The 14,549-nt window shown below is 44.2% G+C and overlaps 1 pseudogene; it reads left to right on the top strand.

Annotated features, from left to right (window-relative positions):
• The first annotated feature begins 3,594 nt into the window (after window positions 1-3,594).
• LOC113745048 (trace amine-associated receptor 13c-like) lies at window positions 3,595-14,106 on the top strand (annotated as a pseudogene).
• The last annotated feature ends 443 nt before the right edge of the window (window positions 14,107-14,549 follow it).

Genomic DNA, 14,549 nt, shown 5'->3' with positions numbered 1-14,549 from the left:
GGGACGAACGTGTGACAAGGGAGTGGCCCTGCCCTGTAAGCCATAAAGCTTTTGTGGATCCTCCCCCTTTCAGGAGAGACTTCACGTCCTCACCGCCCTCTCGCCTCCCCGTTACTTAGAGGGTAGCGGGGCTGCTGGTTGTATGTGTGAAGTCATAGTCTTTGGCAAAGGCCGCAAACTCCACTGCAGAGAACTAGGGGCCGTTGTCTGTGACAACGGTCTCTGGGACCCCATAAAGGAAAAAATTGATTCAGCTTTCCTGTCACATGGGCTGTGGTGGTAGAGGTAAGGTTAGCCACTTCGATATAACGTGAATAGTAGTCAACAACCCAAGGTACATTGCATTGTCCCACTGGAACAGGTCCACTGCCACACGCTGCCATGGCCTGTCTGGCAACTGAGTTGTCAGCAGCGGCTCTGGTGCATGTGGAGCCTCACATGCACAGGTGGCACAGTTTTCCACTCTCTGTTTAATCTGTTTTGGTCAGACCTAGCCACCACAGGGACTGCTGTGCTCTGGAAACACACTTGTGTGATTCCTTGGTGACCCTCATGTTGTGGAGCATTTCCTCTGCATGTTACTGGGATGACTAGCTTTTCGTCTTTCATCAGTAGTCCGTCTACCACCAGCAGGTATGTTGATATGCCAGTAGAGCTGCAGTTGTGTGTGGAAGAGCTTTTCTGCTCCGAGGCAACCTGTTTGCACCATGTTTTTCAGTCTTTGCAGACATCATCTGCGTCCTGTGCTGTTCTGATCTGCACCAGCCTCTGTTCTGATGCTGGCAAGTGCTCCATTATCAAGTTGACGGACATACACACATCCTCTTCCAGCAGCTTTTCGTCTGGTGTAGGCGGGATTTGAATTGGTGCCCTGGACAGTGCATCCACCGTCAATATCTTTCCAGGCACATGTTCAATCCTGTATGTTCAGCGAAGCAGTCGCAGTCTGAACCTCAGAATGCGAGGTGGCAAGTCATCTAATGCTCTGTACCTAGCAGAGAGATAAAAGGCTTGTGGTCAGTCTGTATCAAAAAGTCCTTTCCAATCAGGTAAGACGTGAAACGCTCACATGCCCAGGTTAGCGCGAGTGCTTCCTTTTCATCTGAGCGATCTACCGCTGTGTCCGTCATGCTGCCTGATAAAAAGACGACTGGCCGCATTCTCCAGACTGTTGCTTCTGAGACAAAACTCCTCCTAGCCCAAAGGAGGAAGCATCAGCTGCAACTATTGTCTCTCTGTGCAGGCAGTACTGTGGCCAGCACTGTTGGTAACTCAGTTCCTACGCAGCTCATCAAATGCTTTTGCTGTGCACTACCCCCAGACCCAGTCTGTGTCTGTCTTGAGCAGGCTCGCATGGCTGTGTGAGCTCTGCTATACGAGGAGAGAACTTCCCCACGTAGTTGACCAGGCCCACAAATCTTTTTACATCAGCGGCGTCTTTGGGCTTGGGCATCTCTGTGATCGCCTAATCTTTCCCGGGTCGGCTTCAATGCCCCTTGCGCTGACAATGTGGCCCAGGAAGTTGACCTTGTCCACTGCAAACTGACACTTGTCGTCATTGAGTGTCAGGCCCTCTGCCTGTAGCCGTGCCAACACCCTGTGCAGCCTGTGGTCATGTTGTTCACGTTGATCCAAAAACGAGGATATCGTCGGCATGACAAACAGTCCCTCCTAGCCCTGTCAGCATCTGTGTTAGCCGCTTTTGAAAGTGGCTTCCGAAAGGCAGTCTCTTGTAACAGATCGCCCAAAAGGGGTGATAAATGTGGTCAAAGGCCTGGAGTCTGAGTGTAAAGGTACCTGCCAGAATCCGGCCGTGGGTCCAGCTTTGTAAACACCGTTGCCCCTGCAAGCTTGGCCAGGTTTTCGTCAACAGTCGGCAGGATATGTCTCTCTCTGCAAACAACTCATTGAGATGGTTCATATCAGAGCAGATCCTGATCTTTCCTTTGGGCTTTGGTGCGACAACCATGCCTGCACACCATTCGGTAGCCTCTTCAATTTGCATAATCAGCCCATTTTCTCCATTCTCTGGAGCCCTCTTGACTTTGTCAAAATTGGTAGAGGTACACGTCGTGGCAGTGATAATGCGCAGGGCTTGGTGTCTTCCTTCAATTTGATTCTGTACTCTCCTTTTAGACAGCCCAGTCCTGTGAAGACTTTGGGGTACTGGTTCTTCATGTCTGCCTCTAGTTCTTCAATACTATCGACTAGATGAAGTAGCTTAAGGTCTGAGATTGCTGGCAAACCAAGCAGAGGGGTAGCTAGCTTTTGTACCACATACACTGTGTTGAGTTGTTGTTCTGTCTTTATATTATTACCCAATCAAACTGACCTCTCACCTTTAGTGATTCGTTGCTGGCACACACAATGGTACTGAACCTTTGGTGAGTGGCGTGCTGTTCTTCTGAGTAGACAGTACCTGGGATGACTGTTGCGTCTGCCCATGTATCCAGTTTGAAGGTAATGTCTTGACCATTCACTTTCAGAGTCTTTTCCATGTTTCGGGTTTCTTTCTTGTGGACATAGCTCCCAGGAAGAGAGGGTCCTCCTCTTCCGCCTCAAGAACTGCACCTACTCTACCTGATTTACAAACCGCTGCAAAATGTCCTCCTTCCAACATTCTGCATTCTGCATCCCGTGCTGCACAGTTGTTCAGGGAGTGTGCTGGTCCTTTTCCACCGTCCACAGTTTTTCTGTCCTCTCTGGAAATCTTTTGTGCCCCTTTCGGGGTTGCTTCCCCATCTGGTAATTCTGGTGTGACTTTTTCTTGATTTCAGTAAGTCCACATTCATCTCTTTTTGTTCTGCAGTTTGTTTCTCTCACCATAGGTTGCGTTTTTTAATTCTTCATGTTGTCGTATTGTGATAACTGCTTTTTCAGTGTCAATTCACTGTGAATTTGCAGCTTTTCAGACAGGCCATGATGCCTTATCCCCACAACTAACCTGTCTCTAATCATCTCATTCTGCAGAGGGCCATATTGACAGTGTTTTCTAGTTTATAAACTGCAGAGATGAAGGCTTCAGCTGATTCACCTGGTTCCTGGCTTCTCTTATTGAAAACGAGCCTCTCATAGATGACATTATATTTGCAGATGAAGTGCTTATCAAAGGCTTCCTTTACTGCTGTACTTCTTTAAGTCTACAGCACTAAGCCTAGAGTGCCCAAAATATCAAAATCAAAATAAACATCAGCTTTATCCCTCATAGCATAAACTAATGAAACTTGAAACTCTTCCTCTTACTATCCAGTCCGGCTGCCATCCGGAACCTTTCAAACCGCCGAATCCAGCTGGCCAGCCAGCGAAATCCGAGAAGTCAAAGTTTTCTGGTGGGTTTTTATGGAGAGAAGCGTTAGCGTTAGCGTAGCTCTGACCGTGGACTCGCGGGTCTTGTTTATTTATTTACCGTGACCGTTGGGCGACTTCATCGAGCGACCGTCGAGACGGGATTCAGCACGCTTCTGACACCATGTAACATGCCATGTTCAGGCAGTCAGTGTATAGGTCCCGACGGAGAACATCTTGGTCTGCAACTTCTTATTAACCCCTTCATTTCCGCATCTTACATACATATATATCTGTCCGTCTCTCTATATGTTCCCTACCCAACAGGTACACATCTGCTTCCACTACAGTCAAGAGGTCCAGCTCTGTACAGGACTGCCCTCTCGACTCCATAGAGATAAGACTGTGGAGGCCTTACACATCTCCTTCAGCTACAGACTGTTTACTGCCACCATGGAAGAAGAGATCTACCACAGGTCCTTCATTCAGACAGCTGGCACACTATCTTTGCATAACTTCTATAGATTTCTCATTATGAGACATTTTCTTATGATCCTTGTTTATACAAGCTGCTGTGGCAAGTAAATTTCCCTGGTGTGATCACTGAAGTCTATCTTATCTAATATTTTTTCCACAATTTATTCAGTATATACATTGTCAATGATTTGTTATCCTTTTTTGTTCCTTACTCACTCACATACTATAGTCTCTATTTGTTAATGTCTACAATTTTTATATAACTTCAAATTATATCAAGGATTAAAGTTCTGTATAACTAAAACGTCGCCATTTTAGGTGGCTTGCTTGAGCATCCAGGCTCTATTCAGCCCACCTCAGCTTCATCCTTATTCCTTTAATCACATTCATAGCTGTTTACAAACATTTTTGTGTAGTTTCTGCCCGATTTGTAACTCGTCAGAACCAATCATCCTTAAATGTAACTTACTTATAAATCCTCCTCACACTAAACCTCCACCGATGCATGCTCACAAAGCACACTGTTTAAGTACAGTGCCGCTTTGTGACCCTGTTGGAAGAAACTGTCAGACTCTGCCCAGCATGACTTCATTACTCTCTTCAATTTAATTTTTGTTCTATATATTTCTTACTTATAGTATATTCTTATCAACTTTGTGTATACAAGCTGCTGTGACCAGTGAGTTTCCCTTCTTATCTTATTTTAAGACAATGCAATCGATGTTTAAGTAGTAGGTGGTAGGGTAGTTTGTTTTCTTATTTGTCTTAAAAAAAATAGAAATGAAAAGTAAATGTTACTTTCCATTTCTATTTAATTTGACTTGTTTGGCTGTGTTATCACATGTAGGGGACAATTCAAAGAACTCATTAAAAATGAAAAAGTAATGCAGCTAGCATGGGAGTTGTTATCTATTCAATTTATATTTTTACCTTTTACAAGCTTCCTATGCAAAAAGTGTAACGAGTGTGCCTTGACCCTACGTGCCATGGCCACAGCCATGCCTCAGTGTTTTTCCCCACCCCCTGTGTCTCTTGGTGGTCTCCCATCATTAGCAGTCAGCATCTGTGTAAAGATGTTTCATCGGAATTCTCAATAAAAGACTTTTTTCCCCAACACTCAATCCAACCCCTATGCCAACAGGGTCGTGGCTCCACAGCTAAGGCCTGACCACCAGATGCTTTGTGAAGTGTTTGTGAATAGCTTTTTTTTAAAAATATGATCCCTCTCATGGGAGCAATTTGTCTTGGGAGACCCTTCTAGGGGCTGGTTGTCCCGGACAACACAGCTCACAGGATCACAGAGATACGCAAACCAGGGGCAGACTGGGACAAAAAATCGGCAACCTGGCATTTTGGACCAGACCGGCCCACAACATTTGATAAGACACCTTTTCAGTCTTTAAAACAACATACCTTGAGCCATGCAATGACTTAACAGGAATCAGTGAGAGTGGTCACATTAAATACTTCCAAACTTGTCATTTATTAACCACTCAATCACAGTGATGAATCTGAATGCAGCATTCATCCTATTGGGTGTGCTTATGTGTTTCAGGGAGGAAGAAAAGAGAAAGAATAGTGATGAGAAATGATGGATCAGATCTAGATATTCCAAGAGTGATACTCAATAAATTGTAAACTTACCCAGTCAGAAAGGATGAATAGCAATGAACAGATACCTGCAGCTGCATTCACATAACATAGACAAAATGATAAAAAAATGTAAAAGTGAGATTTTCTATCAGTTATGTAGCCTACATTGTCCCTACTGTCTAGGCTACATAAAGAACTGCTATATTTGCAGGGACAAAAAAGCAACTTAGCCAATAGGCCAGCCTAGTACTCACCCCACAAACAATAATAGTCTAATAAGAAATTAGAATGCTGCCCACTGACTTTTTTTCTCACATTAAAGACTATTCCGTTTAGAATGAAAGACATAAAAGTAGGCTACTAAGCTAGGCTTATTTTCTCATCCAGCCAGTGTAGCCTACAATGTCTTACAGTCAAAATAACACTAATGCTCAGAATGTTTTTAGCTCATTTCACCTGCATTAAACTAACCAACTTGGCCATAGGGCAATAGACAGAATTATTTGACTGACATTTTATCATATTCATCAAGTGGTTGGGTGGCTTTATCCTACTCGTTGCATTTCATACATGTTCTGACAGTAGTCCAGCTTACCGCAGGTTCAACAACATGCTCCTGTTGAGTGCCACTGCCACCGGCACCACTGTCATCAGTGACAGGAGCTGATGAAGGCCCTGCTGTGGCAAACATATCAGTGATTTTGGCACACCTAGCAGCATCTGCCTGAAGAGCAAGCTTCTTTTTGTCGTGGAGTTTTTCTGCGCCACCTTTGCGTTTTCTCTCCATCTCTAACTGATAACGTTTTACCCATCAATAAACTGCACCCCGGCGCACCAAGCCAAAGGGGGGAGGTGTTTCATGATATGATTGGGCCGGTCCTCTGTCAGTCAGCGTCTAAGGGCCGGTAGTAAGTAAACAAAGTCTTGCGCAGCCATTTTTTTTTTTTTTTGCCTGTAGGCGGGACCAAAGCGAACGGGGTGGTTGTTCAACAGTGTGTTTGGGCTGTGTGATCTACTGGTTATGGGCCGGTCAGACCAATATTTAAAAAAAATAAAATAAATATCGGGACTTATCGGCCCAAATAGCACGTCGGCCCACTGGGCAAATGCACGGTATGCTAGATTATCAGTCCGTGCCTGACGCAAACCCACCACCACATTGAGGTAGAGATTATTCCCTTCTACCTTTACTCAACAGGTACACCATCAACACTTTTTGACCTTTTAGTAGGTGGCTCGGAGCATGTGAAGGGCATAGACTCCTCCTCACTACTTTAGTCAGCAATTTGATGGCCAGATGACCATGCACCTCCAGAGGATGTCACTGCAGGGTGAAACTTCAGCAGGCTGACCAAGATTTGAAACTGTGAAGTGACTGTGATTGGACCAACAAAGGTAAAGACAAAGTCAACAGCTCCTGTGATTTGATTAAGAACAACTACACACTCTCCGTAGCAGGAATTCTGTGAATTAGGTTTTCTCATTTAGTCTTTTAAAATGAGACTATTATAGAGAACTGAGCAGATCCGACAGAGATCTTTGTTCTGTCCAGAGTAACTCTGGTGCTGTAATGTAGGGTGTCGCAAATGGCCAAATAACAATCAATTAATATGAGCACTATATTTCCCACTGAAGAGGTGATAATGATGAAAATTACCACATAATACAGAGCACACATCATGTTACCCAGGAACCAGCAAGTCTCTGTTAAAAGGATTTTAAACCAAACCATAGGACAGGAGGCAGGAAGGGCACATATTTAGCATGTCGCAAGACCAAGGTCTAAACACTAGGGGGCTGGTAGATGGTACTTGATTCAGTAAGTTTATACTATGTTAAATGTGTATTTTCACTTGCTTTATCCAGTGATTTTCTGCGTTGACAACTTTAGCCTTCTTGATTGCCAAGAAGGCTAAGGTTCGTCATGTAAAATTGTCAGAATAAGATTTCAGCATTGAGGAACAATCAAGCTACATTAATGTGTGTCTCTGTAACCATAGTAACTTAATACCTAATCAGTAACCATAGTAACTCATTATGCCAGAGTGGAGGTAGAGACGCTGTGCTACTGCCAGAAGACCGGCTGAATGAAGCCATTAAAACAAATATACTCCAGACAGAGCCCAGACCGAAGTCTGGAATAACTATGCAACCCACATAGCTCTCACGCCACATGTCCGTTTTCATATTCATCGCTTTCATTCTGATGGTCTGAAGAACTCACCGTCTTTTTGCTGTCTGTACAAAGTGAGGAGCAAGCAGTTGTGCCTCTAAACAACTGCATTGACTGCTTATGCAGCAGCATAGTAGGTTAACACAGGTTACCAATTATACTAATTCAGATTCAGTTAGCTTAGCTAGTGTGTTAACAGGAGGGCTATTATCCCCAAGCATGTCCTGAGTGTAAACAAAAAAAGTGGCCTTGATGGTTGTTTTCACCCCGCCCCCGAGAAAAAGAGGCAGTATGGAAGGCCAACAGGGACATTGTAGTGTGGGTTGTGGGATGTCCATGCCCTTAGAGGATGGGCATGTTGAGTGTGTGCTGTGTCGGGGACACCAACATGCAACATTTATCTAGGGAGGGTCCGGAAAGTTGCATGCACTGTTTTATAACACGGACCAGAGAAGCACTTCTTTTGTGTCAAGCGGGTAGGTCCCCCCTTCCTGAATGACCAGGGGTAAGACTGTGGGACTGGCTGAAGGAGATGGGGAAAACATTCAGGGCCCTGGCTGCTCACCCTGACTTCTCCCCTTCCTCGGCTGGGGGGGGAGTGATATCAACGTAGAGACTGTCTACTCCTCTGTTGACAATGACTGTGGGCAGCAATTGGCAGGTGACACCTGGAAAGGGGAGGTGGCCCGCCACTTCACAGGGGTCATTAGTAGGGCAACCAGGGCCCTGGACGTTGCCCTCCTGGAGAACCCCTTAGCACCCACCTCTCGGTATGAGGAGGACATAGATGTGCGCCCCATACCTGCCCAGGTCCTTCTTCTGCCCAACTTTAAAGACCTGGTGTGCAAACACTTCACCACGCCAGCTTTCAGAAGTAGGTCATCTACATCATGTTAACAACTCTCCAACATGCATGATAAGGAGTGGGTCGCCTGTGGGTCACTCCCACCTGTGGACCTGTCTCTCCCTCCAGCTCTGTCCTCGACAGAGCCACCTGCCCTAGTGGGAATTGCAGGATTATGGATGCCCTGCTTGCCAAATTGCCATGGCTACCCAGACCAGTCTGCTCTACGCCTTTTTTCCTTTCACCCTTCTCCAGCCTCTCCTCCGAAGGTAAAAGGTGAAAGGAGGATGGCTGATTTTTGTGGCTTCTTTTTGGCTCCACATGCCATGGTTCTCAGCTCTTGAACGGCATACCATGGGAACTCCCACAGCGCCGGGAACCTGCTGTCTTAGGTGAACGGAACCCTATTCCACCCCTTCCCAGCTCAGATTAGTGGCCTGGCCGCTAGAGCCATTTCGTGTTGTTGTTTCCCATTTTGTATGGGACCCACCGGGTGGATCCCTACTCAGCCATGGCCCAGGACATCATGCTGTTCTTGCAGGGTCACCTGAACACAGGCAAGTCTGTTGTTACCCTTCAAGGTATGGTGGCAGCCATTAAGGCAGTGCATGGCAGCAAACATGCACTGAATGAGGCCAGCTGCTCCTTGATTTTGCGGTTCCTTAAGGCCGCATGGTGGCTTACGGTTCACAGGACTAGACCTACAGTTCCTCCATGGGATCTGAATGTAATTGTTGATGCGCTCAGGCGCCCTCCCTTCGAGCCCCTTGGGGTTGCTGACTTGAAATGGCTTTCCCTTAAGACTGCGTTTCTGCTGGCCAAAATCTCCGCCAGGAGGGTAAGTGAGGTCCAGACACTGTCGGTCCACAGTCACTGCTGCAGGGTTTCTCCAGACGGGTAAAACGTGGTCCTCAGCCTCAACCCAGCAGGCATACGTGCTTTTGGGTGTGCCCGTCCCTCAACTCATGGTGTGGCGACCTCATCGGCCTTGTGGCAAGGAGCCTCTCTGGCTACTGTGCCACGGCCACATGGTCATCTCAGTCGACCTTTTCAAGATTTACCACCTAAACATAGCAGCTAGCCCTTCCTTTGGGGAAAGGGGGCTGGGTGGGACTTTTTAGAGGACAACTGGGCTGTGCCTCCTTTCCCACCCTCTATCATCCCTCGATCAGCTTAGCACCTTGTGGGTTAGTCTGGGTGGTCACTCCTTTCATGGAAAATGGCCTTGTGGGGCCTTTCTGCTGTGTTCTTGGGTTGATCCTGTGTCTTGCGGACTGACCTGGGCAGCCCTCTGCCTTTCAGGCTTGGCCTTTGCGTCTTGCCTTCATCAAATAACTGTAATCATTTCTGCAGCTAAGTCGTCAACCTGTCTCTTAGACCCCATCCCAACCAGGCTGCTCAAGGATGTTTTACCTCTAGTTAGTCATTCTTTATTGGATACGATTAATCTGTCTTTATTATCAGGATATGTACCACAGTCATTTAAAGTAGCTGTAAATAAACCTCTTCTTAAAAAGCCCACTCTAGACCCAAAGGTCTTAGCCAACTACAGACCGATATCAAACCTTCCCTTTCTGTCTAAGATACTTGAGAAAGCTGTAGCTAATCAGCTGTGTGACTTTCTCCATAACAATAGTCTATTTGAGGATTTTCAGTCAGGATTTAGAGAGCATCATAGCACAGAGACCGCATTAGTCAAAGTTACAAATGACCTCCTAATGGCATCAGACAAAGGACTCATCTCTGTACTTTATATATATTTAGTTTATATATGCTTCCTTTAGGGAACATTATTAGGGATCACTCTATCAATTTTCATTGTTATGCTGACGACACCAAATTATATTTATCGATCAAGCCTGATGAAACCTATCTATTAATTAAACTCCAAGCATGCCTTAAGGATATAAAAAGTTAGATACAATTTTCTGATGTTAAATTCAGACAAAACTGAAGTTCTTGTAATTGGACCGAAACACCTCAGAAACTTTCTTTCTAGAGACTTAGTTACTTTAGATGGGATCACCCTGGCCTCCAGCTCCACTGTAAAGAATCTTGGAGTTGTTTTTGATCAGGACTTGTCCTTTAATGTCCACATAAAACAAATTTTGAGGACTGCATTCTTCCACTTACGCAACATTGCTAAAATCAGACGCATCATCTCTCAAGCGGATGCAGAAAAACTAGTCAACGCATTTGTTACTTCTAGGCTGGACTATTGTAACTCTTTGTTATCTCTCCCATTTTGGCTTCCTTGCATTGGCTACCTATTAAATCTAGAATAGAATTTAAAATTCTTCTCCTTACTTACAAAGTTCTTCATGGTCAGGTACCATCATATCTAAAAGAGCTCATAATACCTTACTACCCCTCTGGAACACTGCGCTCTCAGGATGCTGGGTTCCTTGTGGTTCCTATAGTCTCCAAAAGTAGATTGGGAGCCAGAGCTTTCAGCTATCAGGCTCCTCTTCTGTGGAACAAACTACCTTTCTGGGTTCAGGAGGCAGACACGGTCAACACTTTTAAGAGTAGACTTAAGACTTTCCTTTTTGATAAAGCTTATAGTTAGGGCTGGCTCAGGTCATTCCTTAGTTATGCTGCCATAGGATTAGACTGCCGGGGGACTCTCCTTCCCTTCTCTCTCTCCCTCTTTCTCCCTCTCTCTCTCCCTCTCTCTCTATCTCTCTCTCCCTCTCTCTCTATCTCTCTCTCCCTCTCACCATGTGTGGACATACATGTCTCATTAATGCATGTTACTAACCAAACTTCCCTAGAGTTTCTGTGCTCTGTTGTCCAGCAGGTTCTCGTGGATCGTGGCTGCTGCTGTGATCCTGCACGACGTCCACTACACTATTACTGTCATTATTGCTACCATATCTGCTACTGTGGTCATTTTATCATTCATTGTGATTCATTGTCATTTTGTCATTTATTGTAATTGTACAATATGTTTGTGTTGATTTGTCCTGTACACGTGACATCCATTGCACGTCTGTCCGTCCTGGGAGAGGGATCCCTCCTCTGTGGCTCTTCCTGAGGTTTCTTCCACCTTTTTTCCCTGTCAAAGGGTTTTTTGTGGGCAAGTTTTTCCTCACTCGAACCGAGGGTCTAAGGACAGAGTTAATTTGTTGCACGTTTGTGTTTTGGGCTATGGGCTGCACCGTCTCCTCGGTGGGGTGTCTTAAAGAGTTTCCCTGTACATATGAAATATGCAATGGAGTGGAGAGATAGTCTCGAGACAATAGAGAACGTAGGGTTACATTGTAACCTTGGTTCTCTGAGTGAAAGACAGCTGAAGAGTTCTCTAGCTCTTCAGGCCGCTCAGAGACAAACTATCACTGGTTCCATGACATGAATGAAGTGAATCTCTTGAACTTCTGAAGTGTGATGGCGACCTACCTGAATGATTTGAACTGAACTGAAGCCTCCACAGATTGAAAGGAGACGTAGACACACACATTTAGGAACTTTAGAGCTCTTGAACTCAGATTGGAACTGAAGAAACAACATATTTATTTGTGCTTTCATGCATACTTTTTCATTTAATTATTCCTTATTTGAAAAGTTGCATTACAAATCCTGGTTAACTGTACCTGTGTCTGTGGTCATATTCATGCACAGTGGGCTCCTAACCTACACCTTTTTCTGAAAATTCTAATGTAATCATTCCCACTGGTAACATTTACATGTCTCTTTGTTGAAAATTACTTTTAATTATCTCTGTAACTGATTTTTTTTTTATTGCATATGTTTGATCTCATCTGAATAGCTTATTCATGGTAAATGGGCAGACCTAAAGTGCAGAAGATTAACACATTTATCCGTCAGGATTGATTGAATTGGATAGATATTGGAAAACCTTGGTTTTCAATAAAAACCAAAGGTCTCTGTTTGGCTACACCGAGTGGCACTTCAAGCTGGCCTGAAGTCAGACACAGAAAAGGCATAGAGAATGATTCATTTAAAAAATAAAACACCCTGCCTCCTGTTAAAACAGCCAAAGAGAAACAATTTAATTACATAGCATATTTCCATATTTAAAAGCACATTAACCAAGGAAAAATGACCAAAGATGTTGCTATTTTGATTGGAAATAATACATTGTTGCAACCAGCCTTTTCACAGTCCATCTCTGTACCTGAAAAGATTAGATAAGATAGACTTCAGTGATCCCACACCAGGGAAATTTACTTGCCACAGCAGCTTGTATAAACAAGGATCATAAGAAATGTCTCATAAATGAGAAATCTATAGAAGTTATGCAAAGAAGAGTGTGCCAGCTGTCTGAATGAAGGACCGTGGTAGATTCTCCTTCTCATGGTGGGAGTAGCAGTCTGTAGCTGAAGGAGATGTTTAAGGCCTCCACAGTCTGATGCAGGAGGTGAGAGGAGTTGTTCATGAGGGAGTCAGCTTGCTAACATCCTCTATGGAGTCTAGAGGGCAGTCCAGTACAGAGCTGGACCCTTTTGACCAGTTTGAGTTTTTTCTGTGCAAGTACACATTTTGCCCATGGATATAAGAGCCTGTGGAGGGGGAGGGACTTTAGTCTGACAGAAATAAAACTTTCTGTAGGCAAATCAGAGGACAAATCAGAAGAGATAATCAGCTGTATGGACAGAACAGAGCTACAGAGTTCAGCAACCTCTCTCTTTGATTCTCATGGAGACCCTGGAAAATAGTGAACTCTGCTTTCCACAATTCCTCAACGCATCTGCAGGAAGCCAAACGCGCTACACTTTGAAGCTTTGCTTATTTACATTCTGCTGTCCTCACTGCTCTGCTCACCGCGATCCAACCGATCGTCATCATCTCTATCTCCCACTCAAGTAGCTAAATCAATTTCTAAGTCATACAGAATATTATAATGCAATTGCATTTGATACTATGAACAATGATACATATGGTGCCCCTCTTTCAATCCAGGCAGCTCCACACACCCACCAACTTCCTCCTCCTCTCTCTGGCTGTCTCAGATTTCTCTACGGGTCTCCTGATGTTCTATCAGATTCTTCTCGCAGGCGGCAGCTGCTGGCTTCTCGGTGACCTCATGTGTGTTTTGTTCTGTTTTTTAGACTTCATTATTACCTCCTCCTCAGTAGGAACCATGGTGCTCATATCAGTCGACCGTTATGTAGCTATTTGTTATCCTCTGCATTATTCCACCAAGGTCACTGTGAGAAGAGTTATAGTCTGTACTTGCCTTTGTTGGATCTGTTCTGCTCTGTATAACAGTCTCATCTTGAAAGATAACTTAAAACAACCGGGTCAATATAACTCTTGCTTGGGAGAGTGTGTGGTGCCCATAAACTACATTGCAGGAGTTGCTGACATATTTCACATTTATTGGACCTGTCACACATCATATCCTGTACATGAGAGTATTTGTGGTGGCTGTGTCTCAGCTCGAGCAATGAGGTCTTACATTACAGCTGTCACACTTCAGCGATCCGAGACTATGCTGTTAAGAAATCGGAGCTGAAAGCAGCCAGGACTCTTGTGTTGTTGTTGTAGTTGTGTTTCTGGCATGCCTTTGCCCATATTACTGTTCTCTCTTATAGGCCAGAACACTGTTTTGTGTACATCTGTGCCTTTAGAGAGCTTGCTGTTCTATTTTAACTCTTGTCTAAACCCAGTGATCTATGCTTTTTGCTATCCCTGGTTTCTAAAATCTGTTAAGCTCATTGTCACATTCAAGATACTTCAGCCTGACTCTTGTGATGCCAACATATTGTAGAGACTATGTCGACACTGACATGGCAAGGAATAAATGTTTATTGATGTCACATCAACGTAAAAGATGCTACTTGTGTTTTATAAACTGCATGTCAACTGCAAATCTACTAAAAGTGTAATTATGTGTCTCTATAATATCCTCAATATAATGTGCTACATTTCACTGTCCCCTGTTAATGATACTGAAGAAATAGCCTTTACACATTTATTAGTAAGGATACTTACTGACTTTGAGGATGTTTTAAGTCTTTCAATGTAAAATATTTGTCAAGAGTTATACCTTCTTCTATGAATACACATTTTATATTAATGCATCTTTGTTTTACAGACCCTGGACACAGGGCATGTACACAGATGTAAACAGGATAAATAATGAAGCAGAAGCAAATGATTTATGTTACCACAATTTATTCAGTATATACATTGTCAATGATTTGTTATCCT

This window comes from Larimichthys crocea, unplaced genomic scaffold (assembly GCF_000972845.2).
Source record: "Larimichthys crocea isolate SSNF unplaced genomic scaffold, L_crocea_2.0 scaffold392, whole genome shotgun sequence".
Taxonomy (NCBI): Eukaryota; Metazoa; Chordata; class Actinopteri; family Sciaenidae; genus Larimichthys; species Larimichthys crocea.
This window is presented reverse-complemented; position numbering and strand designations above follow the sequence as displayed.